This window comes from Aulonocara stuartgranti (genome assembly GCF_965226115.1).
Source record: "Aulonocara stuartgranti genome assembly, chromosome: 16".
Lineage (NCBI taxonomy): Eukaryota > Metazoa > Chordata > Actinopteri > Cichliformes > Cichlidae > Aulonocara > Aulonocara stuartgranti.
The window spans coordinates 8,681,040-8,686,421 of record NC_138952.1 but is presented as its reverse complement, the minus strand read 5'-3'; positions in this window follow the sequence as shown (position 1 = coordinate 8,686,421).

Genomic DNA, 5,382 nt, shown 5'->3' with positions numbered 1-5,382 from the left:
AAACAGACACTTCCAGCTCCGAGCCTTCATCGGAGTCTTGACGCAGGGCCGCTTCCTGCTCTGAGCCCTGTGTACACGATATGTTCCAGCTCGGATCGACCAGTCAGCAGCAGCTTAGGCGAATCTGGCAAAGAGCAAATTTAACACGGCACCTCTCATATGCTCCAGAAACAAATATTCCATCTAAGTGATGCCACCTCCAAATGGGAAGGATTTAGAAACATCATTCATGCAGAAAATCTTTCACCAGCAGTAAGTCACATTGGCAGCCGGGTTCGCCAAAACACCTCCCTAAGCCTTTGCTGTAATCATATACTGTAATGATATAGTACCCACATCAGCATAGTTTAAGGGCTACAGCCAAGCTTTGCCTCATTCAGCTCTATTACTCCTTTAAACTGCACAGAGACAACTCCAACACACAGCCACGTTTCAAGTGCGTTTTACCAACTTTTCATTTGTTGTCTTGCATCCAGAGTTTGCAGACAGCCTGTAATGTAATGCAGCATGTTTTATTAAACACATATACAACACTTTGCATATAACTCAGAACACCCCCCGACATGCCAGTGAGCATAAGTCATGCTTAGTAACGCATTAAAAGGCAATATGATACACGCAAGAAGAGAAAATTTTTTTTTATTTGTAGCCACTGGCATATCCTCATTCTGTCGGCACATCTACCATACGATTATTGCTTGTTTCCATCATCGTTATTAACCTGCTCTCTCCTCTGTGGTTCATCCCACAGTGTTGATTGCCTGCAGAAGCTCACCTGCATGTATATAAACCCAGAGAAGGTGGAGCATGAGCTCTCTTTTCCACTGCTCTATTAGCATTGGTATTTTTCCTGTTATTTTTTGGAGCCTTATTAATTATCAGAGTACCATCACTCCATGTTTTCCTTTTTCCCCCTGTTTTCATAATTTACTTATTTTAGTTTAGGGGAGAAGCCTGAGTCTAACAGCCTGCTCTGTGGTTGTTTCGTGATCTTTCTTTCTTTTTTCATTGTTTTTGCTCTTTTGCCACTCTGTCCTTTTTGAGTTAAATCTTTGAAAGAAAATATTAAAAATTTATGAACTGCAGCAACATTGTGTTATCTCATATATTGGGTTCACAGAGCAATGGATTTAGGGACTATACAGGGAGTGCAGAATTATTAGGCAAGTTGTATTTTTGAGGAATAATGTTATTATTGAACAACAACCATTTTCTCAATGAACCCAAAAAACTCATTAATATCAAAGCTGAATGTTTTTGGAAGTAGTTTTTAGTTTGTTTTTAGTTTGAGCTATTTTAGGGGGATATCTGTGTGTGCAGGTGACTATTACTGTGCATAATTATTAGGCAACTTAACAAAAAACAAATATATACCCATTTCAATTATTTATTTTTACCAGTGAAACCAATATAACATCTCCACATTCACAAATATACATTTCTGACATTTAAAACAAAAACAAAAACAAATCAGCGACCAATATAGCCACCTTTCTTTGCAAGGACACTCAAAAGCCTGCCATCCATGGATTCTGTCAGTGTTTTGATCTGTTCACCATCAACATTGCGTGCAGCAGCAACCACAGCCTCCCAGACACTGTTCAGAGACGTTTACTTGTGTGTGATGGAGCATTGTCCTGCATGAAAATCATGTTTTTCTTGAAGGATGCAGACTTCTTCCTGTACCACTGCTTGAAGAAGGTGTCTTCAAGAAACTGGCAGTAGGACTGGGAGTTGAGCTTGACTCCATCCTCAACCCGAAAAGGCCCCACAAGCTCATCTTTGATGATACCAGCCCAAACCAGTACTCCACCTTGCTGGCGTCTGAGTCGGACTGGAGCTCTCTGCCCTTTACCAATCCAGCCACGGGCCCATCCATCTGGCCCATCAAGACTCACTCTCATTTCATCAGTCCATAAAACCTTAGAAAAACCAGTCTTGAGATATTTCTTGGCCCAGTCTTGACGTTTCAGCTTGTGTGTCTTGTTCAGTGGTGGTCGTCTTTCAGCCTTTCTTACCTTGGCCATGTCTCTGAGTATTGCACACCTTGTGCTTTTGGGCACTCCAGTGATGTTGCAGCTCTGAAATATGGCCAAACTGGTGGCAAGTGGCATCTTGGCAGCTGCACGCTTGACTTTTCTCAGTTCATGGGCAGCTATTTGGCGCTTTGGTTTTTCCACACGCTTCTTGCGACCCTGTTGACTATTTTGAATTAAACGCTTGATTGTTCGATGATCATGCTTCAGAAGCTTTGCAATTTTGAGACTGCTGCATCCCTCTGCAAGATATCTCACTATTTTTGACTTTTCTGAGCCTGTCAAGTCCTTCTTTTGACCCATTTTGCCAAAGGAAAGGACGTTGCCCAATAATTATGCACACCTGATATAGGGTGTTGATGTCATTTGACCACACCCCTTCTCATTACAGAGATGCACATCACCTAATATGCTTAATTGGTAGTAGGCTTTCGAGCCTATACAGCTTGGAGTAAGACAACATGCATGAAGAGGATGATGTGGACAAAACACTCATTTGCCTAATAATTCTGCACTCCCTGTAATTTTGGATCGCGGATAAGCCCCCAAATATGTTAAATTCATACTCCACATTTTGTCGCACAGAGGATAGACGCTAACCTGTTTTTGATTTTACAGGTTTGAATCATAAACTAATATATTGGACAAATAGTAAATAGTCTGGCCTGATAATGGTGCTGGGTGAAAAAAAGTCGGTATAAATGGTAATTCATCAGGGGGCCAATGAATCTTTAAATGAAATTTTTACAGTATGCTCTGTCGCAGTAGAGTCTGGTAACCGAGGGCTAACAAGGGACATTTTTAAAACAAAAACATTTATTACAGAAGCACTAAAATCAGGTGGAATAGTCAATGCTACAGTACTTAGATAAAAAATGGATTATAGTGAAACAGTCCAGTGTCCTACATGCAAAAAGGACAAGGCCAATTGTGCGACAGGTTGACTGCCCCTTTGAGTAAACCGACAACTCCCACAGGGTCTGGCGGATGCCCTCCTAGATCCCACTACCTTGTACAGAGCAGGGAGTTCAGCATCCCTGTCAGTCCACACTCTGCGTTCAGGCTGAGGATGTTCAGTAGACCCTGACCTGCGCAAAGAATCAGGAAATGTGACCAGCATTCAGCTGGATCTTAGTCATCCCAACCACAGAAACACAAATGATTAACTTATATCTAAGCCCTCTTAAATCTGAGGTGCATAACATATCAGCACATGCCTTCAATTAACCTAACCAAAGTTCACCTAACTCTTAAATTATTGCTAACTACTAACAGCAAATGTGGAGGTGATTTTCTATGCAGACGATACAAATCGGACCGATTACAGTTACACCTATCAGGTTGCGCTGAGATCAAGATGTGAGATTGACCTTTTCTGCAATATCAGAATTTATGTTCTGTTTATATCATGTACTTCAGAGAGTTCACCTTATAAGGCAAATTCATGGAAGGAAGATTGGAAAGGTGAAGAAAAGGATTAGAAATCCTATTTTTGGAGTGGACTTTTTTGAGCGGTGTTGGTTGAATGTTGGCAAATTGTTATTCATTTTCTTTCTGCTCCAGTGGTTTTCTTTTTTGTGTTTTCTTTTTTTGTGTTGCTGTTTAAACTAAATTAACATATTCATGTAAAGAAAATTTCTGCCAGCCACCAAGTCATTTAGTCTAGGCGAAAATGTTTGACCAACTGACTGAAAGCTCCAGGGACTTTACCGGGATTCTCACTGTCCTTTGTACTCCTGATATTTCCATTAACCTGCAGAAATGTGCTGAGAAATGTGGCCATCCATCAGGATTTAAGCGGATTTTATGAGCGTCTGCATGTCTCATTGTTTGTTCCTCTTTGTGTCGATCTTTCCTACTTGTGCGGCCTGGCCTTGTGTTGACACGTTGCAGAAAAAGCTTTCCCCGACTAATTCAGCCACTTAATCACATCATTAAATGCATTGTTAGACACATTAGAAGCCGCTTGCTTCACAATACCTTTTGTTAATGTAGCGAGTAAAAAGGGCTTCAAGGGTTAGCACAAAATTAGCCATTGACAGTTAGAGTGATTACCTAAATCCAAATTACCTGTTATATTTTCATTTTCATTGGCCGTTCAGCCGCCGCTGGTCACTCTCCGGGAGGCTGCCTCTTCCCTGACAACAACTACTTGTACTTGCAGATGGAGCGACCTCGCCTGACCTCGCTTTGCAGGTTCGCTCTCTGTGTTTTTTCTCCCTGCGTCTCTTTACAGATCATTTATAATTAGCCCTGTGAGAGACAGAGAGTTTTTAGTGAGTGCTTCACTAATTGTGTCGCTTTATTATTTTTCTTTTGCTGCCTTTATGAAAAGGGGTATTTAGCGAAATCGAGCAGCGAGAACAGCTGCTGCATTTATCCCCCTCATTTGTTTTGACTGTCAGCGCCAATTCAGACCTGCCTGTTTGTGTACCTTTGCCCCGTGGCGCTGATGGAGGTGGGTGGTGGGAAAGCTAACAGCACATGGGAGAGAAAGTGCACATTATAACGGCATTGTTGGCTGATAGCAGGGATTATGAAAATTACATTTACCTTTCCACCGGCCTGTCATTTTATCAGTTCTGCTGTTGACCTGAGCACCTGAAGTTGTTGTTAGTGTCTGTGCCTGCATATATTTACAGTATATGTGTGTGTGTGCCTGTGTTTACTCGTTTGAAATTGTGTATTTGTTCAAATTTTGGTGCAAGCTTGAGTGTGTGTTTGTGTGTTTCCTGTGCTCGTTCGTGTGTGTCAGAGATAGATCCTCCTTGTCTACAGTGTGTCTGCTGTAGTTTGCATTCTGCAGCTACAGTGTAAGCAGATTTTCATGTTCTCCACTGCAGCCTGTGGGACTGGAACCAGAGGTCGATCCAGGACAAGGGCATCTGCCAGCGGTGTGAATAATGCAGGGCTGCTGTACAGTGGGAAGTTTGTGTAGGGGTGGATTTATCGCTCTGTTGTTTTTGGTGGTGGTGCCGTGACGAGTCTACATGCCATATGGAAGTGTGCAAACATCTGTACATGAGTGTATTTGTTTCATACAGAATCTCCTTTCCTTATTTTCTGCCTCACATATCTATTTCCAGCCGTGGGTGTTCATATTAACATAATAACAAAGCTGAAGCTTGATGTAATGAGTTCAGTGTATGTATAGTAATCCCTCTGAGCCAACAGCTCGGGCTTCTCACTGCTCTAAACACTCACTTTTTCAAACCTTCTGTTTATGATGGGCAACCATTCACAAGGTGGAGGAGCCCAAACTGCTTGTTTCAGACAGTGTAAGATACAGAAGGACTATTGTGATCTGTAAATCATGCAAAGCCCTAGCAGAGACTAAAAATAAAAA